Source organism: Myxine glutinosa, chromosome 5 (assembly GCF_964187855.1).
Source record: "Myxine glutinosa chromosome 5, kmMyxGlut1.1, whole genome shotgun sequence".
Lineage (NCBI taxonomy): Eukaryota > Metazoa > Chordata > Myxini > Myxiniformes > Myxinidae > Myxine > Myxine glutinosa.
This window is the reverse complement of record NC_136265.1, coordinates 185,049,145-185,073,009: the sequence shown is the minus strand read 5'-3', so window position 1 is coordinate 185,073,009 and position 23,865 is coordinate 185,049,145. Positions and strand designations below refer to the sequence as shown.

Sequence of the window (23,865 nt, the reverse complement as noted above, 5' to 3'; positions counted from 1 at the left end):
AGTATTGGGGAAATAGGGGAGTATTTACAAGCGGATATTGAGGCCAAGTCCCATATCCGCAACATTGCACCCTTCTCTACCCTCGGGGCGTCCCGACCCGATTAATTTTTACCTATTTTAGTGTGGCACTCAGATGTAGTTCCCTCTACTATTAACTCTACCCTGAGTGCGACAGTTTTACAGATATTCACAAATGAGTAAATATGTCCCCCTGCGACGTTGCACCCTTCTCCTCACAGAAACACACCCACAGGATAACCGAATCCGGAAAGAATTCGCAAACTAAACATACAGCCGGTAGGGAGCATTATTTACAAGACTACGCTGCTATTTACACTACGATCCAGGACCTGTTTTTGGAGGAACACATGCAGATGTTATGCATAGAGAGAGCACGCATGCCAGCATCGATACACCAACCCACGAGTGCTCTGTGGCCTTACGGCCTTTAATAATGTGCAGAGCACCCCTTCCCAGCACCAAAAGCACCACCCCATCACACAGTCAGCACCATCCGGTGCACCAATAAAATGTCTATAAATCACGGTGTGGTGTCACAGCCGGCCGATGGTCTGCCGCTGGTCTTGCCTTCGTGTGGTGCACTTGGCCTTCGTACTTCTTTCAAAAATAAAGAAAGGCGCCAACCGCGTCCATTTCTCTATTGTGGCCGTCAGGGGGCCAACTGTTAGTGGTTCACCTTGTATGGCATAGGTGCCACGTTGACCCATAGGTCCATCCATGGGTGGTGCTTGGCCGCAAAAGAACTGCAGTCCATTGTGGGTGGCCACAAACATTGCGGTCCATATGGTGTATCGATCCAGGCAGCAAGCAGCGAAAGTGCAGGCCCACAACTGCGGATCCAGCACCTCTCTCTCCTCTCTCTCTACCCCAAAGCCAGATCCTCGGAGGTGGGAGACAAAAGAAGCAGACAAGTGAGTAAGGTGGTAAGGGCGCAAAAGTGCACGCAATGTAAGGTAATGCACACTGGGGGCACATGGGAACCAGGTGAGATAGGTACGTTCCTACCGTACGCCCCCCCCCCCCCCACCAGGTAACCTACATGGCCCCTCCCTTACCCCTTACTGTATCCACACAACACAACACTACCCATAAACATCTATTTTACCAATCAACAAACGTCCCTACTGTCTTCCCCGTTCCTCCCATAAACCAAATTCGTCTTCTCTCCCTCCTAACCAATCAAATTTGCCATTTTCAACTCTGATCAAAATTTGCCATCTCCAACTCAACATCATAATTTGCTATCACCAATTCATCATCAGTCCCTCCTAGGGAGGGAGAGATGGAATCACCCCAATGTCTCATCCACGTCGTGATGCGTCTCACAAATCCAACAGCAATCCTTACTTCCTGCAACACAAAACAAAGAAAACACAGGTGTGGAGTCATCATCATCACCACAGGTAAGTGGCTGCGTATGGTGCGACAGGTTCATCAATCCTAACTATTTCCTAAATGACTTTAACAACTTTACATTACCCGGGGTCTTTCTCCTGCCAAACCATTGGCCCTCTTACACTATGGGTTCTAAAAACCAATTCCCATTGGCCAAACTGTGGTGCTTTTCAATTTGGGGTCTCACTCCCCCGATTCATCTCCCGGTGCCCTCGCACAATTTCTGGGCTGTGGCGTGTACCTCTCCCAGCGGGTCTACCCACCTGCACACCTCCACCACTGCAGTTGCCTCCGAGCTTACCTGCTCCTTACCCTAACCTAACTACCTGGGGAAGGCCCTCTGGCGCTCTCCCCACTCGGTGCCCTCTCTGGCACTGGCCTACCCGATCCACACCCGGGATCCTCAGGCACCCACTCACAACTACCGGCTCCCAGAGCCCACCTGCGGCCTCACCTGGCCGACATCCTCACAGTGGTGGAGTGCCCAACCAACTACACACACTAACAGGCTACACGCCCAGCCATTTCCACAACACTAATGCACCCATCCGCAATACCATTCTGCAACCGCACCACAGATGCCAATATCCAACCACAATTTACCTGTACCCTCTACCTAACACTTACACTACCCGCCCCGGGTACTCGTGAAAGGGGTCCACTCTTCCCCCATCCACACCTTCGCACCATGCACACCACTCCGTACCACTTACTCCAACTCTCTCCACACACCTGTACCTGCACACCTGTGCTCTCACACCTGGTGCCACCTGCACCCTTCTCTCCCCAAGCGCATTCGCGCTGATCCACAACACTCACTACTCACACACTGCTCCACACACCTGTCCAGTTGCACACCTGTGCAATCACACCTGTTCAATTCTCACACAGCATCATCTCATCTAACTACTCCCCTCTGAAACTTGCGCTTCCCAGTCGTCCCTTTAAACTATTGCGCTCCCACGTCATTATCATCCATACTAATCTACCTGCGTCCCCACTACAGGTATCAGTCACTAACTAACCTTAACGTCACCTCATGTCATCTTCGCTAGATCCCTACACACAATATAACCTAACCCACCCGGGCTAGTTTTCACTGCCATACACCCCATAAGCTATTGCGCATTTGCCCCACTATGGGAAGGGTGGCAGGGATGCCCCCCTTACCCACCGGGCCCATCGCTCACTACCAATTTTGCACATCAAATTTCAACAAATCAAAAATTTGCCAATCACTGCCCATCATCTGCCAATCATTACTGCCAATCCTTTGCCAATCATCAAATTTCGCCTTTTTCTAATTTCGGGGCCAAAACACTATCCTCATCACGCAGTCTACTCACTAATGCCTCTCGGTGCGCCAATTCCTGTCCAAAGCCCGGCTTCGTAAAGCCAAGCAATGGATGCTGGTTGTTTTGTGCCGGCGGCTGGATGCGTCCGGCATTCGGGGCAGGGACGGGGGCTTACCCGGGCCGAGATCCCACGCACCATCTCGGCGTGGAGCCATCCAATGTCCCGATCTCGACCTGCTGGACTGCCTCAACAAAAAGTGGTCGCCATGACGACCCTTTCTATCGGGCTGCCCGCTCCGCCTAGTGGAGCACGGACGCGGCCGTTCAAAGCGAGGCCCAGCACGCACCGAGGGCCCGCTTCGGCTAAAAGTCGACCTAACCTCCAACCTGGTTACCGTCGATGCTTCACCTGGGTTCTTACACGCATACGCTACCCCTTTCGTGCTCCTACATCCAGCCGTCTCCAGGCTCCTCGTACCTTTCCTTACACACCCAGGTACCCTCATTCCACTCACAGCCTTGGTCACACACCTGACCACCGAACACTTTGGCACACATTCGTTGGTCGCACACCTCACCAACACACCTCTTCGCGCCCCCTCCTCGGTCACCTCCTCTGTGACAATCACAGGTGTGCTCTCATTCGCACACCCAACCACGTGCCTCACTACCAATTCCAGCGTGCATTCCCACTCACGCTCTACCATTCCAGGTGTGCATCCTTTCTCACCTGTCACAACCAACTCATGCTCCTTGTCACTCTTACTCCTCTCACCACCACTCTTGACAGCGCACTCACCCTTACTCTTGACAGCGCACTCTTTCCTCATGCACCTGTCCGTCACACACCTTTCTCGCGCACACTCTCCCGTTACACCCTCTGTAACACTCACCACAGGTGTGCATTCTTCCTTGCCTTTGACAGCGCACTCTTTCCCCATGCACCCGTCCGTCACACACCTTTCTCGCGCACACTCTTGCGCACACTCTCCCGTCACACCCTCTGTAACACTTACCACACCGCGCTTCCATGTGCTCCCTCGCACACGCGCTACGACCGACTCACTCTCGCCAGCACCCTCACTCCTTGGCACGCACTTTTTCCTCACACACCCCAGAGTCGGACTTTCTCGCACACCTCCTTTTTCGCACACCAGACCTGTCGCACACTTCACCAACGGCCTCTCACGAACACCCGGGTCCATCTCGACCCCCAAGCTTCTTAAATCCCCTGGCGCATCATACGCACGACCATATTGGTCACCACTTACACCGGGTCCTCTTCCTCTTCGCTTCTCCTCCATCACCTGCGAATCCCTCATCCGGTTAATGAGCACATCATCACGATCCAAATACAGACTTTGGACCAATTCTTTTACCTCCTCTTTTATCTCTTTGTTATCCTCTCTCCGTCGCTTCTTAATTTCGCTCATCCCTTCTTCCACTTCTTCTAGTTTCTGCTTCACCTCTTTTATTCCCCGGTACGTCTCCTCAAGCTCGTCCTCCAAGGCTACCTTGACCGTTTCCATGTGCGTCCTCACCTGCCGGTCCTTCGTCTCCATTACCTCTGTCACCTCGTCCAACCTCGTTGTCAGTCCCTCACGTACCATCTGACATTCCCTCTTCGTCGCTACCAAGTCATCTTTTAGTTCTTTCTGTGTCGCTTTTAAACCTCCTAATACCGCAGTGTTCCTTTGAACCTGCTCCACTAACTCCGTCTGTCCCACCGTCAGCTGCTCCACCTCCTGCGTCAGGTCCTCTATGCCCCCTTGTAACTTTACAGTCCCCTTTCTCACCTCCTTCTCCATGTGCTCCTTACAGTGCCTCACCTCCTCGCGCACTCCTCCGACCTCCTCACTCACTCCTCTTCTGATCTCCTCTCCCATCACTTGCATCTCCTGCCCAGATGCCACCCTCATCTGCTCCATTTCCTCCCTGTGAGCATCCAGTTTGGTTTCTACCCCCATTCTGACCCCCTCTATCTGCTGCCCCATTTGTTTAACTTCCCTTTCCGCTTGGTCCCTCATGTCCCTCAATTTGCCTTCCATACTGTTTTCTAACCCCTCTAACCCCTTTTGCATCCCTTCCATTTGATTCTCTTGAGCGGCCATTCTGTTTTCTACCCCCATTAACCCATTTCTCACCTCTTTTATCCCGTTGTCTAACCCCTCAAAATTATTGTCTAACTTCTCACCGGTACCCCTCGCTTCGTCCCTCATTACCCCCATTTGGTTTCCCATTACCCCCAATTGGCCCTCCAATCGCTCACTCTGAGCCCTCATTTCCTCCCTCATTTGCTCGCTATTCTGGGCCATAAGGGCCTTCATTTGTATGAAAAAAAGGTCCAAATTTACCAGCGGCGCTACTACGGTCGCGGGCGTGGGCGCCGTGGCCATGTGCGAGGCGCTATTTCGCGCGTCTGCTACCCTCGCTGCTTCGCTCTCCTCGCGTCCCTCAATTTGGTCCTGGACCGACCCTGCCCCACTCTCCTCTACCGGACCCCAGCTGTCTTGATCCGCCATAGCGCGACTTTCAAAATTCGGGTTTTTATATTTTGTAAAACACAATCAAATTTCGCCTTTATAATTTCGAGCGCGTAAACGCGCTCCGGATCGAATTCTACTTCCCAAAATTTGGGCCTAACAAATTTAGTCCCAGGTTCGAATCCCACTCCTGACACCAATTGTTACAGACACGACTTTGATGTTAGGGTGGGCCGAGCGGAATGGCCGCCGTGTCCGCACAAGTTACCCGATTATACTCGAACGTTGCCGAGTCGCGCTACGCTAAATCAATGAAGGAAAAGGACACAACGGCTGGGATTAAAATGACACGACACCAGGGATACGGTTCTCAAGACCTCCGGAGGAGGTTATATTAGGGCGGAAGGTCAGATTACAACGACAAGAGGGACAGCATAGAAAGGCAGGCACTTAGACACACTCTTATATTAGCCCCGACAGACGACAGATAAACGGGACAAAACTGACTCACACGGGGATTGATGGCAAGGAAAGCGGGTCGTCGATGGCTCAAGGTGCACTCTTGGCTCAAGGACAGAATCGACCCGGTCCGGTCCAATGATGCGGGAGGTCTCACTCAGCGCTTGGAGGTGGTGACTTGTCTTCTCAAGCTGGGGGCGCATCTGACGTCACGTCCGGTAAGTGGCCGCGTATATCCGGCGGGGAGTGACACGCCCTCGGCTCGTTAGCTCCGCCCCAGATGGAATCGGCCCGTTGCTTCTCATTGGGTGCGTGCGGGGGGGGGGGGGTTACCTGCTCCGCCCTTGACGAGGGGCTGACAGGGAGCCCCTTCGTGGTAACCCCGTCGGAGCGCACATGGGTAATGGCGGCTAACCGAGCCGGAGTGAGGACGCACACTCCCCGCGCGCGCCATTGTTGTAGTTGTTGTAGTTGCTGTTGTAGTTGTTGTTGTAGTTGTTGTTTGGGGAAGAAGATGGGAGGAGGTATGGGAAGGTCCTAAACTCACTACTGGTGCCATACGATCACATTCTGGTGCAACGAAGAGTCAGAATTAATGGAAACGAGTCCTTAACTGACATAGACTAAGAATAACTAGCAAGATGTCCGAAAGTTGTCTACGTGAGATGCGGTGGACCTGGGCACGACATTTAATGGGGGAAAAAGGGGAAGGTCGGTTCTACAGAGTGTTGTTTACAGACAATGGGACTAGGGAATGGGGGATTGGGGATAGTTGGGGAGTATTGGGGAAATAGGGGAGTATTTACAAGCGGATATTGAGGCCAAGTCCCATATCCGCAACAATATGTATATATGTATATATGTATATATATATATATATATATATATATATATACACAGTCACGTGAAAAAGTAAGTACACCCCATGTAAAGTTTTGACTTTTTCAACATATTTCAACATACAGCTATTTGATCTTCATTTCAACAATATTGATAGATAAAAGCGATATAATATAACAAATATCATGAAACATTTACATTTTGTAGTCCATTGTATAATTTAAATAAACGTAAATGCAAATTTCGCATGTGGAAAAAGTAAGTACACCCCGACATTTATCACTACTTCAAATACCTAAAATTAGAATCAGGTGCACCAGCTCAGGTGCAAATGATTAGAACATCGTTAGAAAGGATCTTGGAGGAACCTGTCTTATTTAAACCTCAGACATTTCGTTTGGTTTGCTCTTTGTTGTTGAAGTGTGCGGCGTTACCATGCCTAGATCAAAAGAGCTCTCTGAGGCCTTCAGAAAGAAGGTTATAGCTGCCTATGAGTCTGGGAAGGGATTTAAAAAGATCTCCAAACAATTTGAAATCAATCATTCGACTGTCCGGAAGTTCATCTACAAGTGGAGAAGATTCCAAACAACTGCCAACTTGTTCAGCCCAGGCCGCGCCAGCAAGTTCAGCCAGAGAGCAGACCGCAAGATGCTGAAAGAAGTCTCCAAGAAACCCAGAATGTCAGCACGGGACCTACAGGTAGCTCTTGCAACTGTTGATGTCAAAGTGCATGAGTCTACCATTAGAAAGAGGCTGCACAAATTTGTTCTACATGTAAGGTGTGCCAGGAGGAAACCTTTGCTGTCCAGAAAGAACATCAGGGCAAGACTAAAGTTTGCCAATGAACACCTCGGTAAAGACCAGCACTTCTGGAACAATGTGCTCTGGACAGATGAGTCAAGGGTAGAGCTATTTGGCCACAGTACCAGAAGACGTGTTTGGCGAAAACCTAAGACAGCATTTGACCACAAGAACTTGATACCAACTGTAAAGCATGGTGATGGAAATATTATGGTTTGGGGAAGCTTTGCTGCATCAGGGCCTGGGCAGCTCACCATCATAGAATCCACTATGAATTCTTCATTGTACCAGAGGGTGCTTGAGGATAATGTGAGGCCATCTGTCGGAAAGTTGAAGCTCAACCGAAGGTGGACCTTGCAACATGACAATGACCCTAAACATACCAGTAAATCCACCAAGGAATGGCTGAAAAGAAAGAAATGGAGGGTTCTGGAATGGCCAAGTCAAAGCCCGGATCTAAATCCCATCGAGATGTTGTGGGCAGATTTGAAACGAGCTGTGCATGCAAGAAACCCCTCAAATATCACACAGCTGAAAGAATTCTGCATGGAGGAGTGGGCAAAAATTTCTCCCATTCGATGTCAGAGACTGGTGGACAGTTATAAGAAACGCCTACTTGAGGTTGTTTCTGCCAAAAGGGGCAATACCACCTATTAGAGCCAAGGGTGTACTTACTTTTTCCACATGCGAAATTTGCATTTATGTTTATTTAAATTATACAATGGATGACAAAATGTAAATGTTTCATGATATTTGTTCTATTATATCACCTTTATCTATCAATATTGTTGAAATGAAGATCAAATAGCTGTATGCTGAAATATGTTGAAAAAGTCAAAACTTTACATGGGGTGTACTTACTTTTTCACGTGACTGTATATATATATATATATATATATATATATATATATATATATATATATATATATATATATATATATATATATATACTGAAACGCAAAAGAAACTTACCACCATTGAAACCTTTAAATATCAACAATAACACTGCGTGTAGTAAATGTGTGAACTTATTTGTGGACAATAGTGTCCTCACTGTCAGACAAAACGGTCACGGATGGTCACTTGAACCTTCAATGGTCACTTCATACCACAGCTGTTGAACAGCCGTTTTGACTGTCAGTGATTAGCCAAGGGGTACGGGATGATTTTAATGAGCTGCACGTGATGTCTTGATATTGGCTTTAAAAAGGCCAGTGCAAAATGGGCATTTTGACCGAAAGATTTGACCATTTTGACCATTTTGACCAACTTCAAAAAGACCGAAAACGCAAAAGAAACTTACCACTTGTTTGAAATGTAATAAAATTGTAACAGTTCAAAATAAAACAAACCAACAATTGCTAATTGAAACATTGGCATTTTATTGATGACATGTCAAGTTTTTTGACCAAGATACACCATCTCATCAGTTTGTTCTACAGTACAGAACAGCACAGGGTGCAATGTCAGTCCCCTTTCAATAGCGTGTGTGGCCACCATTGTTTTGGATACAGGCAGTGCATCGTCGGCATATACTGCCTACCAGTCTTTGGATGGATTGCTGCTGGATTCTGTCCCACTCAGTCCTCAATGTCTGAAGCAGCTCTGCCCGTGTCCTGGCCCTGCCAACTACGCGTCTCCCAGGCTCATCCCACAGGTGCTCTATGGGATTCAGGTCAGGGGAGAGCGCAGGCCACTGAATGGTGTTGATGTTCTCGCCTTGGAGAAATGCAGTGGTAAAGCGAGCAGCATGGGGACGAGCGTTGTCATGCTGAAAGGTTCTCAGTTCTGGGTGGTCTAGCAGGAATGGCAGCAGATGAGGTCGCAGGATGTTATCCACATACCGCTGGGCGTTAAGATTCCCATCCACAACCACCAGTGGCGTCCTGTACCGGCCTGATATGGCGGCCCACACCATCACACTTGGGCCACCCCACCTGTTGGCTTGACGCACGCAACAATCGGCATATCGCTCGCCAGTTCTTCTCCAGACACGCTCACGCCCATCAGGACTGTCCACACAGAACCTTGACTCATCGCTGAAAGCGACCTCGTTCCACTGCGCCAAGGTCCACCGCTGATGCTGCTGGCACCATCTCTGTCGGTTGCGGCGATGGGCAGCCGTCATCACGGGGCCTCTGTATGGTCTTCTGGCAGTCAGACCATAGTCATGCAGTCGTCTTCGTGCAGTATCATTGGAGATCCGTGGGTTTGCACGCCCCGGAGTTTCTGCCGCAGTGCGGGATGCTGGACGGAATCGATCCTGCAGGTGACTTCGGACCATCTGCCTGTCCTGCCTTGCAGTGGTGACTCTTGGCCTCCCTGATCGAGGTCTGTCATCTGCAGAGTTGTGGAGGGTGTCTCTGTCCACCAGGGCCGATATCGTCTGGTGTGAACAGCCAAGGCGACGTGCCACCTCACGGTAGCTCAGTCCGCCTTGCAGCATGCCCAGGGCATGCTGCCGTTGATCCCTTGACAATCGTGGCATGTTGATTGAAATGCCCATTTTGCACTGGCCTTTTTAAAGCCAATATCAAGACATCACGTGCAGCTCATTAAAATCATCCCGTACCCCTTGGCTAATCACTGACAGTCAAAACGGCTGTTCAACAGCTGTGCTATGAAGTGACCATTTAAGGTTCAAGTGACCATCCGTGACCGTTTTGTCTGACAGTGAGGACACTATTGTCCACAAATAAGTTCACACATTTACTACACGCAGTGTTATTGTTGATATTTAAAGGTTTCAAAGGTGGTAAGTTTCTTTTGCGTTTCAGTATATATATATATATATATATATATATATATATATATATATATATATATATATATATATATATATATATATATATATATATATATATATATATATATATATATATTGTTGCAGTTTTGTAAATAAATGCAACCCCCACCCCCCTCCCCCATAGTTAGTTACATCACAACATGTAGCCTCGCTTAGTTAGTTATTTCTTATTAAATGTGAAGTATAGTCTCCTTCCCAGTGTTAGTATGCGTTGAGGCAGGCAGGATAATGGGAGGCCTCATTGCAGCCTAAAGTGCCTTGTCATGGGCCTAGAACAAGCCTTGCAGGTCCGAGGGAGGAGCCGGAGGGCGTGGCCGGAGAACAGCGAACAGCCAATGGGAGCTGAAGTGAGTGGCCAAGGGTGACCAATAAGGGGCTGTCACGACATGTGACCCCAGGCGGCTAATGGAGGCCCGTGGAACGTTCGAGTAGGGGGGGGGGGGTGGTCGGGGGACTATAAAACCCGGCCCAAACCCCCGCTCGCTCGGTCTGTCTGTCTGTCTGTCTGTCTGTCTCTCTCTCTCTCTCTCTCTCTCTCTCTCGCTCTCTCTCTCGCGACGCTCTCTTTCTCGCGACGCTCCCTCTGCTTGGATTCCCTGCATATAGACGCTCACTCTGCCCCGACTCTCTCTCTGCCCCGACGCTCTCTCTGCCCCGAGTCTCTCTGCCTGGACTCCCTGCATATAGACGCTCTCTCTGCCACGCACGCTCTGCCACGCTGACCCTGAGATACACTCCTCGGATTCCTGCTACGTGCACATCCGTGATCAACGCCCCTGCCGCGACCATCTCTGGCTGTGGTGTCCCAGGTTGGAGCGATCCTTTGGGGTATCCGCCCAACGAGCCCGTCCAGGCAAACTGCACAAAGCGGCCGCGCTTTGTGCTCATTCCCCTCTTCCTTCCCTTCCCCGAACGAATCTCATGGCCCTTGTCTGAGAACGTAGGTAAGGCCGTTAAGATTCTTCGCTGTGTCCTTTTTCTGTGAAACTGTACATTGTAATAAATCCTGTGGTTTGTTTTCAACCTGGCCGTCATCATCCTTTCAACATTGGCCTGGCATTGCCCGAATTAAAACCGCTCGATCGGGTTCAATAGTGTTTACGGCACTAGTGACACGGCGCATAACCGTTCGGGCGTTCAATACCAGCGTGACTCGTGCAAGGTTCAGTCCCTGTTCTCACAGCTGCGTGTGTTGAAGGTACTCGGGTCGTGACCGTTAACCCTTCCACGCGTAGCTTCGGGCTCGGCAGCTGGAATTGCTTAGCAATCCGTCCACCACGAGTGTGGTGTGGGTGGCGGCCTCATGGACTCGGAGTTCGACGGGGAGCAGGGCTTAATCCCCCCTTAGTACGTCGACGAACCCGAGATCCGCAACAATATATATATATATATATATATATATATATATATATATATATATATATATATATATATATGTATGTATGTATGTATGTATGTATGTATGTATGTATGTATGTATGTATGTATGTATGTATGTATATATATATATATATATATATATATATATTGTTGCAGATCTCAGCGCCGGCCTTTCTCCCCTTACCAAGGGGGGATTAGTCCCCTTGTCTTTGACTAGCCGACGGGACCCGGGACCTATGACGTCCCTCCCGGACAGCGCGAAGTAGGGTCGGAGGACTAATCACTAATACCTAAGTACTCGCGCCACCCAGAAATGAGGAAATAAGCCCCGCCCGAATCACGGGTGTTGGTGGATACGCCGAGCAGTAGCGAACCCGTGACCCGAGCCGTTATCAATGACTAAACCCGATCCAAGCGGTTATTAATCGTGCCACGCTTACCCAATGGAGGAAATCACTGAAACGGTCGAATTTGGAAGAAAGGAATAACACAATTTATTTACACTTTGTACAATAAGAAGAAGAGGAAGAAAACACAGTGCTGCCTTAAACAGTCTTAACTTATCCCAAGAAAAACGGGCCTGTTCACTCTCAGACACACTCACACGGGGCTTGCAGTTGACCAGGTCAGCACGACCAGGGATGGCGTCCAGGCAGCTCGCTCTCCAGTCCCCAACTCGCACCGCGAAGTAGATGAACAGACGGCAGGAGCTCTCCACGTGTCGTTTGGCGCGCACGGGATTATTACAGGGCGAACGGTAGGGCTGGCTTTGGCGGTTACACTTGCGGCTCAGCTGCGTACTTAATAAGCGGACAGTTCAATAAACGCGAACAATGCGCTTCTCAATCAATGGCCTAGAAACTGTCGTGTGCACGCCGGTCCTCTGAGTGCTCCAACAAGGGCTTGGCTTCAGTCCTCCCAATACAGTTTTCTTGCAATTCGAGCGCCTGCCTCTCCCTTCTCATAACTCAGGTCAGTCCTCGTACCAGTCCTTTTCCAGCCAGTCCTGTCCAAGGGCTTTGTGCGCTGGCTTATATCGCCTTGCCCAGCGAACCCTCTGGAACTTACTAGATGCTCTTTACCACGCCCTATCAAGCCATGCCCTCCGAGCCCTGGTTGGCTGTTGCTCTTACCGTCATTGCCTTCTGACGCGCTGCTTGACGCGGCCACACCTCGAACCTCGCACTCCTCCCTCTTCTTAGGCCTACCTCGTCGTCCCCGACTGGTTTCGAGCAAAACCAAGGGCAGCCAAAGAGTAACAAACTTGAGGGATGCCAAATGGGGCGCGGGATTTGAGTTTGCCCATAGATTAAAATGAAGGGTGGCAGCAAAATGAAAAGGACCTAAGCTCATTTCTTTACACAACGCAGATATCACTAGGGAAATGGCCTACTCTTACACATACTATGACAGAACTAATTCTAATGGGCCTACGTGTTGCTTGTGGACTAACTATGGGGGGCAAGCCTTTAACCTTTAATGATGTTATATGTACAATCTCAAAACCTCAACAATATATATATATACAGACTTAGCATTTAATATGGAATTTTTTTTTTGTGGGGGTGAACTTACTTTTCAAGATGACTTAGAACCAAAAGTTAATTGGAATTATGTTGAAATTATTCTAGATTTTGTTAATTTGACCATTAAAAGAAACAAAAACCACATTTGACATTTCGAAGCAAATAAATTGATCCTTGAAAGTGATGTCAAGTGATATCGAACTCAATTCACGGACAGTACTATGTTAAACTTCTGTGCGTTTTCCAGAAGTATCTCTTTGTTTTGCACATTAGCCAAAAATTTTTTACACAAAAACAAAAGTTAAATTATGACTGGGATTAGGGACAGTAAAATTACAGTTCAGTAATTCGTGTAACCCCCACGAGCATTCAGGAGAGCACGTACATGTTGAGGCATGCTGTTCACGAGATTTGCCAAGGTTTGGACAGGAATCGCTTGCCATGCAGTTACAATAGCCTGCTGCAATTCACGCACAGAGGCAGGCTGCTGGTCCAAGTTGTCGATTTGACGCGTTAATTCTGCCCACAAGTTCTCTATCGGATTCATATCCGGGGACATGACAGGCCACTCCATATGCTCTACACCACGGTCAGCAAGAAAGTGTTGGATCATGCGAGCACGATGAGGCCGTGCATTGTCATCTTGGAAGACAAAGTTTCCTCGAAAGGCTGCACGAACAAATGGAAGCAATGTTTCTTCCAGAATGGCCCTGTGCTTGAACTGGTTTAGGTTTCCATTCAGAACAACCAGGTCAGTTTTGCCCATGCATGACAATCAGCCGAAACGGTCACCCCACCACCTCCAGCTTGGACTCTTGGCACTATACAATCTTCGTTGTAGGCTTCATGCACTTGCCTGCACAATCGGACACGGCCATATTGACGATAGACCAGAAATCTAGACTTGTCACTGAAGATCACGTGATTCCAGTGTCCTGGCTGCCATTGACGGGGCTCTCTGGCCCACTGCAATCGGCGCTGGCGGTGTTGTCTGGTCAGACGTGGCTTTCTCAGGGGACGCCTGGCACGATAGCCTGCTTGAACCAGTCGTTGGTTGACGAGCCTTCTGGATACAGGCACATTTGTCAGTTGCTGCCACTCAGCCCTAAGCCGATTAGCTGACTTGGTACGGACATTGCGGACTAACCGATGCAGCTGGCGATCATCCCTCCTTGTGGTTCTGCGAGGACGTCCTGACCTCGGTATTGGAGTAGGGACACCCCTCTGAGCATTTCGTTTCAGGATCTTTGACACCTGACCTAGAGTGATGCCATACTGCCGAGCAATAGCACGCTGTTTCATGCCGGAATTTCGTAAAGCCACCACTAAATGACAAACAGTATTGTCGAGTTGACGGACCATCTCCAGGGGAAGCGGCAATAACTTTTGTAGACGTGCAGCAGTTGTTTTCCACTAATACTGAATGCAACAACCCTTATATACCTGATTGTGAAGCCAATCGTCAAATGTACCTGTCTGTACATTTTGTCACGCCACATGTGATATAATCCTGTTATTGATTTCTTGCTGCGACAGACAATCAGTGACATGGTTCTTTTAACAAAGAAATCACCGAAGCATAAAAGAAACTCACCAGATTGATATACCGAGTTCAGAAAGTAAACCCAAGTCAAGAAAAAAAAAATCCATTTTAAATGCCAAGTCTGTATATACACCGGCCACCGTGTATAGTGGTCAACACACAAGAGCAAAGGTGTGTTACTGCTAGATGAAGAGAGCTGACCAACTAAATCAATGTGTACAAGTACATGGTCGAAACAGATATCAGGAGAAGCAGAAGTAACTAATGGTATCACAGTGTAATGTACCTTTTCGCATTGGCATCGTCAACAGGTCCTGAACCAGTTTGTCACATTCCAGTTCATTTCACACAGACAAAATGCTGAGTCACATGGTGCTGCTGTGCTGCTCTGAAACCACGATGAGATAGGTTGTGCAAGGTATCAAACGCAATACGTCTGAACCCGAGAGGAACGTAAGGGTGAGGATGAGGCCTACGGGCTTGACTAAGTCGCCCGGCCAGCCATTAGGTACAGTTCCACAGAGTTGTTTACTTTAGCTAAAACATGTTACGTCTAATTTAACCGCAAGTTTATTATGTACCTTGAATGTGGATTATGTCCATGTTAGCTGCACCCATTCCTGATTGTCTGTTTGTCTGCACCACCTGTGTTTTAAGGTGCGCTGCAGGGCATCCAGGCTCGACTTGCATGCTCGGCCAACCTCAATATAGGCGCGGTTCCAAAAAGGTGCCCAATTTAACCAGAACATTTTGGATCTACTTTCACGACAAATTGATTTTGTACCTTGAATGTGTATCATATCCATGATAGCAGCACCTGCTCCTGCAGGTTTGTTTTGTCTGTGCCTCCATATTCTTCATTCTAAGGCGTTGAAAAATGTCATGTGCTTTGCAATGAAATAGGGTTATAAATTACGCATTTAAAATACATATGCTATTTTTTTTTAATGTTTTTATTTAATCTGTAAGGGGGTTGCACTGAGTGGCTTGTATAACAGGGGTCGGCCTAGGCAAATACGGTTCCTTGCGGGGCTGTGAATTGGTAAAGACTGTCATTTCTTCCGAATATTCCTTTGTTCATTGTACTTGTCCTTTTTTAGTTGAATTACGTTCTGTTGAATTGCTTCCTCTTGACAATTCAAGATTTCACTATATTGTTATTACTTTACTTGTTAAGTGTATAAATGGAGCCTTACACGCAAAACGCTTTCTGCTGTTTGTAAACATTTTTGTTTCCTCAATATTATCGCCTCATATTTCAAAGAACAAACTTTATTTTTGCTTTTGCTTGTAAAAGTAAAGGGGAAAAAAAAACATTGAAGTGATTAACTGAAAAACAAAGCAAAATCGTCCAGAGAGACAACTTCTAAGCACCAAGATACCGTTCAGAAAAGAAAGCGCATTCTTAAAAACCAAATGGCTGTTTATTGGAATAATTAAATCTGTCCGGCACACCGTGGAACAAGGCTAATAAATTTGGAGTGATTACGTGTGGTTTTACAATGTCTGAAATAGGCCACAGCGGGGGAACGATACATCACATTGAACACACCCGGCCCCTTCAATTTCAACTGGCCTTGTGTGTGGAGTGCCCATAGATATCTATCTGAAAAATAGCGATGCCAGCATTGAGCAGCCACCATGTCTGGACGCACATTTGTATCTACGATTTAATAACCTATTGTGGAAAAGTCCTGGGTCACTAAGTACTTCAAATTCCATTCGCTTACACATTTCCATGGTATTACATCGCAGATACATTTTCTTGTCAACTGACGAAACGTGAAAATTATGTCATCGAAGAATCTATATTACCTGAATATAATTACTTTTTAAAAATATATATATTAGGGCTTAAACATCTTTCATCACATTTTTTTTTCCCAGACAGACAAGATGACGCAAATAATCCGCACACAATATTTTCCTTACACTGCTGGTTGGGTCGGTCATGTTAGAGTAGGGAGGACGAAAAAGGGACAATGCAAAGGGGTTTTCCACGTAACAACCTTCAGTTAAAATGTACACAAAGACAATTGAACCGAACAGTAGCTTTTCATCTGGCGACAAAACACTCCGGCCATCACTGGCTTTGTCTCCACAACATTAGCTGGCTGCAAGCACTGTTGGCATGGCAACATTGGGCCGAGTGTTAAACTGCTCTTATCGCTTCAAGCACACACTGCAAATGTATGAAAGTGTCCCTTTGCTCTCTGCACAACCAGAATAGCATTACAAGTGGTTCGCCAAAGAACACTGAACACCTCCAAGCTAGTCTTGTTTTTCATTTTCAAGAATAGTTCAGAATATTGTTGTCAATTTTCAACTGCAATTACAAAAGGTACATTTTGTGCATCAGGCAAAGTAAATCCAAGAGAAATGTCACAAGCAACTGCTAAAGAGGAAGTTTTAAAAACTCAGCATCTATCAGTTTCTTCTTTAATGGGAAAAAGAATATGAATCCATTGCTTGCAAAACATGCAAAGAAAAATTGTCCGGGAAATATGGTTAAGCTTCAAAAGACAGAGGGGGCGGCACACTGGCAGGCTGGGGATAAGGGCATTTATCAGGCCAACACAGCTGGCGATTTGCTCACTTTATCTCTGTCTGCCGTGTCTTTACTGACGAATGACAGAGCAAGGGCTTGGCTGAAAGCTCTGTAACTACCCACATGGTTAATTGCACTGAGGATAAAATGTGTCTGAGGCCATGGTGGGACGAAAAGCCAATTTCATCCTTGACATCAAATTTCGTGTTTCTGTTTCCTACATTCTGTAATCGTAAAATGTTTGTGGAATGTGTAGGCATCCATAGTATCCCATTTGTTTTATCAGAAAAAGGTAGGAAAAATAAAGCCAAAAAATGATATAAAATAAGGTATCGTTCTAAATATGGTGTTGTGAGAACAAATTCAAATATTGAGGATGAAAAGTACTTCTCGCAAGAAGTCTCTTTTTAAACTGAATATAATTAAATTACATTCTCAAAACCAACTTTTGGAACCCATAACTATAGGTTCAAAATGTGCAAGCAACTTCGGGTTAGAAAGCATAAAAACTCTTGTAACAAGAAATAGCAATCAGAGATTGCACACCCTTGCCAGGATGTGTTTTTAGTGATGTTTAAGGCTTATGTGTTAAAACAAATATGGCGGCCGAAGAACGTGATCGATAACGTCATCATTATTATTTTTTTCTCCTCCAATTTATCCCTAGATGATACTCAAGAAATTTCAACTTGATCGGATGTTTTGTGCTTGTCGAATTATGACGTCATAATGGAGGAACCTATTACATCACCATTAAAATATGTAATTCCCCATGAAGAGTTCTTTACAATGAGTCATGTCTCAATTTTTTCTATGCAGCACCTTTGGAGATATAGAGGTGCAATTTTTTTTCTGTTTTCCCAAGATGGTGCCATTACCCCGTGATCTATGATGTCATAAATATCATTTAATATTCTACAGGAGGAGTTGCATCTATGGTGAAATATTGCTGTCAATCGGACCAACGGTTGCAGAGAAAATCATATTTATTCTGTGCGGACAAACAAACAGACAGACAAATGAAAAATCGGTCAGAGACCGAAGACTTGCTGGAATGTACTTTATTTTTATCGGCCATTTTGGATCAAAATAATAATACATAAGGACATGGGTTGAATCCCTGCCTGAGAGAATGCCAACCCACTCCCCGCCATCACGGTTGTCTCTCCAACTCACAATCCCACGAGATATGCGGAAAGGACGACCCAAAACCAATTATATTCTTTTTGATTTGTATAGAAACATCATTAAAAGTAAATAATGACCTCTGCCAAAGTTCAAACGACGTGGGTTTAATCTCTACATGAGAGTATTCCACATAGCTATTTGGGCTGTGTATAACCTAACAGATCGCTGTCTCCATCGATCTTGCCAAGGCCGTAATACCTATCGGCTCAAAATCCTTTTATCTGTTGACTTAGTAGTTTTTACAATGAAGGAAACACGTATCCGGAGTACATACGACATAGCAATTGTGAATGTGACAGCTGTGAGGCATCTTTCGCTTCGCATCGCAGTGACAGCGAGCACGAACATGGCGACTGTAAGATTAAAATCTGGCTTCAAGCCCCCTCACCACCCAAAATCTATTCCGGCGAATCTATTCCGGCAAGTAACAAACCAACCAACCAACATACTTGCCGGAATCTATTCCGGCAAGTAACCAACCAGCCAACATACTTGCCGGAATAGATTCCGGCAAGTAACAAACGGACAAACAGACAGGGGTGAAAACATAACCTCCATCCACCTTTGGTGGCGGAGGTAACGAAATCAGGATGAAGGTGCCAATGAAAATCCGCCTCATCGCGGCTTCATTTATACTGTCGAATCCTTCCGCTGTATCACTCCGCCTCGCCCCGGCTTTACGCTGCGGTCACGATTTTCACGTTTTGGGTGACCTTGGGCTTAGAGAGTTAAAAATTGGGCACAGTCTATTTCCGGGCAAGGAAAATATGTGTGTAAAGTATGGCGATGCTATGTGCAACGATGTAGACGTAGTACTGCGCACAAACAGACAGACAAACAGACAGACAAACCAACCAACAAACGTACTTGCCGGAATTTATTCGGCAAGTAACAAACAAACATGAAATATGTCGTGCATATCATGATACTTGTGAAATCCCTTAAATAATTTGTTGGCCCATGATGACCTCAAAAATAATTGGTGGTTGAATTCAATGACGCGGTATGCAAATCCTCTTAAAATTACAAGTCAATCGGATGAAAATTGAGGATTTTAGAAATTCAGCCTATGTTGGACCTTTTGGCCTATGTTGACCTCAAAAATACTTGGTGGTTGAATTCAGTGACCAGATATGCAAGTCCTCTTCAAATTTCAAGTTAATCGGATAAAAATTGAGAATTTTAGAAATCTGGCCTTTTCTGACCTTTTGGCCTATGTTGACCTTGTGACCCCAAAAGCAATAGGCTCTTGCTTATGACCAACTCCACCGTTTGGTGAAGATCACTTGAAAATTGTGACCTGTAGGCGAATGATATACAGACAGACTGACAGAATAACGCACAAGACCAACAAATATATTTGAAAAATCTTCGATTTTCGCAAGTAACAAACGGACCCAAATGCAATACCCTCTCCTCTGCTGAGGGTAATTACAGAATTTTTTTGGGGGGGAGCAATTGATTATAAAATCCATGAGGACTCCCATGTGATATTAATTTGGAACATGACCTTGTATAACCTTCATAACGGTAGTACATTCTAAGTTTGGGGTAGACTGATTAATTAGAAGACACAGCAAGATGAAAAAAGATTTCACATTTTCGACAAAAAAACATTTACCAATCCATCCACTTTTAACTGATTAAAGTAGGGAAAGTGAGCATCAACTCAAACTACCTGCATTCAAATTTATCAGACAGGTCATACAGACAGCAGGATGGGCAGAGAGAAAAAAACATCATAAACCAAGTCCATATGCGAAAATGAACTACGAGTAGAATGACACATCGATTCACTTCATAGGTGGTGTTGAAAAAGGGGTACAGAGAATGAGGAGGGAGTGAGAGACAGAGGTCAGAGGATGGCTGCTCACATGACTTCAATGTAATGGGGGTCACGTGAGCAGGCAGCAGAAAGAGTCAAGAATAGTACTGCAGATGTTAATTGCAAGTGAAGGGCATTCATGGCACTTCATCAGCGTTGCTGTCACGTCAGAAATTGCAAATCCATCTTTCCGCATGGCCAGCTTAGATGTCACAACCAGCTGCTAAAACCTGCACGATCCCAATTTCGGCAGTTGAATATTTCAAACATATTTTCCCCTAAAGCTTTTGTCACGGGATTAAAAAATAAATTTACAGGTATCGAGGTTCATGGAAGAAGTAGCGCAAAAGGGGAGCAGGAGGATAAGAAGATCGAGCTGTACTACACCACGAGGAGCGAAGTTGAGATGAAAGTGGGACAGGGACTCAGTGGGTTGTGCTTTGGAAAAATGCCTCTATTGATGGCAGCTATTTTTGGTCATTCAAAGTGCCAATCCTGGGGAGTAGTACATATTCATCTTATTTCAGCCCCAAATCATGCAAGAATCCCAGCCAAGAGAGCGAGAGCAATGGCACAAGGCTGCAAGCAGCTCAGAACAACAACACAAAATGTCTCCTCAAATATAATGAAAAAATTATTTTGCATTGGAAGAAGCAACCGCGGTCCATTTGGAAAGAATTATTTTGATCGTTTCGCTTTATATTTAAACTGCCTCTCCAGTTGAACTACATAACAAGCTGGGTCACCCGATCTACATTGGGTTATTTAGATTTTAGTAAACCACCAAGAACATTGATGTTTGAAGCTGCAGCAAAAATTAATCGGAGAATGCACCAATGCACCATGGCAATGATGGGCCAAGTTGCCTCGTTTCATTATTTGATGACAGATTCCTAATTTTTAGACATACAAACTGTATACATCCAAATAATTTTATTGTGCGGACAGGGGTTTGTGTGCCCATGACCTGAACCTGGGTACCCCGAGCACATCTACAAAATCGGGTGCCGACTGGGCGGCCATTTTATACTTATTTATGATATTCACACATACACATACATACATGCAGAGAATGTCCTTGCAGAGGGCAGAAGGTTATGCCCATGACCTGAACCTGGGTACCCCCAGAAAGTATGCAAAATTTGATGGAGATTGGTCAAGGGGTGTGCAATTGTACAGAAATCAAAGAGAAAAAAAAATCACACACCTAGCATATATAATTATACTCGTAATACGATGTGGTGAAGGTACTCAAAAATGTTTCATGGTAAAAAAAACCTTTTGAAGGCACCAATGGTGTTTGTCCTCACCTTGGCCATCCGCGTATTCTTTAGTTGTCAGTGAAAATCATGCAAAGGTTTCTGGGTCACCCAGCTCAAGAATAAGCTGCTTTCAAAGCATCCAGAGAGTTAGCTGTAGAAAATCAAGCTTTCGGTATGCCCCTGGGCATTACCAAAGTTGTTGACTAAATGCACAACAAACGGTTTTATTTAACAATGTGTGAAAACATATCTTACATTGGTCCTTGTTTTATATGTGAAATGGAAAAATAATCCTCAAACACAATCACCGAACCAAAACGGCATCTGCGTAGTTTTCAGTGAGCAATGAAGATAGGCGATCAGGAGATTTGCCACGGTGTTATCAAAACTCACACGTTTTGAGCTGCAGTTAACAATATAACATCCATATCCCAAACTACAGATGTTTTACCCCTCAGTACATCGATTCCGAATTTTGCTGACATCGATGGCAACTTATCTCACCATCCTCATTTGCATTTTGATAGCATGACAACAGTGGCACACAAGGTATCATTTTACTTTGGCTGCAGGCTACCCTGGAGGCTTCCAGGCCCACAGTGAACATAATGCTGGTGTGCAGGTTCTTGTGTGATAAAACAAAGGTAATGCATCTACTGACGAGGCAGCTGTTCAAATAAGCCATTGTGAAGCTTGGAAGAGAAACAAAGGGACTTTAGGAAGGCTCAGTGGCTCACATCTGCCCGATTCAAATAACAGAGTGACCCTCATAATGAGTGTGGTTGTGGACAAATGTTACTTTTACATTAACAATATATGTATATATATATATATATATATATATATATATATATATATATATATATACACACACACATACAACTTCTCTGCACACAGAACAGAGAGGGAGAAGATAAGAGAGAGAGAGAGAGACTGTTTCTTCCTTTTATTACAAGACTACAGAAAATCAGTTATGTTCAGTCATAAAGAAACAAAACACAATAAAAATGGTCTCAAGGAAAAGTTATTATCAAATCATCATCATCAAGTGTGCATATGACATCATTAAAAACCCACTTTTCTTTAAAACATGTTAAATTCTTGTTCATTTTAAAAAACCGGTATTCTAGCTTTAGTCTTGCATTTACAAGAGCCTTAAGGGTGAGCAGTACATCATATGACGAGTCAGAAGCGTTTCTCATTTTTTTCTTCCTGGATTTATAAATTGCAAACTTGGCCTGGCCAATTAAAAAATTCATTAAAACCACATTTCTAAGGGAAGACGGTCCTAAAACACCATAAATAAAAACATTGTGATTGAAGAGGGAACCAAGCTTCACAAAGCGTTCCTGAAGGAATGTAAAAAGAGGTTGCAATCGTTCACACTCCAGGTATATATGCGGTAGGGTTTCAATGGATGCACAGAAAGGGCATAGATTAGAGTTAGCAGTAGAAAACCGGTTCAGTAAAACATTATAAGGTAAAATCCAGTGTACAAGTTTCCATTGAATATCTCCAACATACTTTGGAGTAGGCAAGAGATAAAAACTTCGCCAATTGGGGCAATTGGGTGGTATTGGGGGTAAAACATCCCGCCATCGAAGCCTCGGGTGCTCAGAAAATGTTTTTGCGTATAAAATTTTAACGTACGCGTTGTACAAAGTTTTCTTTGGAAAGGAAGGAAGGGATAATGCAGTATCATCAGGGCTGTTCAGGCCAGGGGACAGATTAAGTGGCGGGCTGAAGACTAGGAGTTTGGGGAAGTCACCCGCTGTTTCCTCGGGGGAAGGGCCAAGTTCCTCGCAGGTATTACGATACGTTGTGGATATCCCTTGAAGGAACCGAGAGATGATCCTGACAGATTTTATTCCGGTTTTTTGTGCCACAGCGGCAGCACTCAGCCGGCAGCTCCCAGACTCTGTCATGAGGTCTTTCACTCGCAGCAGCTTGGCATCAACAAAACGTTGAACGAGTCCCCTATTATTCAAGCTGTTTTCCAGGAAGGGGTTGTAGCATAGGGGCTCGTTCAACAACATTTCCATGTTGTATGTTTCCATTTCACGGGAAAAGGACAGGGCTTGCCAGGCGTTCATCACCCCTTGGTAAAAGGTGGGCAGCAAGGATGAATCGATTTGATGAGGGTTCATCAAGAAAAGTTATCGGTCGTAACCCAGCTTGCATGTAAGCTGCAATATGCAGTTAGCCAGAGGCCTCCAGAGTAGGGCTTCATCTCCATATACAAGTTGGCGCACGATATGAAGCCGGAAGACCATAATCCGGCTGCGGATATCAATAAGACCTTGGCCACCTTCAGTGAGTGGTAAGTATGCCACGGGGGGTTGGAGCCAGTGTTTCCCGCTCCAGAAAAAGTCGACAATGCTCTTTTGCAGTGTAATAAGAAGGCTCCCGGGCGGTTGTAGGCATATCATCTTATGCCATAGCATAGAGGCGACAAGATTGTTAATGACGAGAGTTCTTCCGCGGTACGAAAGT

The 23,865-nt window shown here is 45.8% G+C and overlaps 1 protein-coding gene and 1 long non-coding RNA gene across 9 annotated transcripts in view; one reads left to right on the top strand and one right to left on the bottom strand.

Moving 5' to 3' along the window:
* The window catches only part of LOC137426603 (uncharacterized), an 83,903-nt gene extending 66,016 nt beyond the window's left edge, over positions 1 to 17,887 (top strand). Inside the window, exon 4 of the long non-coding RNA XR_010984379.2 lies at positions 17,765 to 17,887. This is a non-coding gene — a long non-coding RNA (uncharacterized LOC137426603). The remainder of the gene's footprint in view (positions 1 to 17,764) is intronic.
* The window catches only part of LOC137413498 (neurexin-1-like), a 1,626,023-nt gene that overhangs the window by 1,459,615 nt on the left and 142,543 nt on the right, over positions 1 to 23,865 (bottom strand). The gene's annotated exons all lie outside the window — the stretch shown is intronic.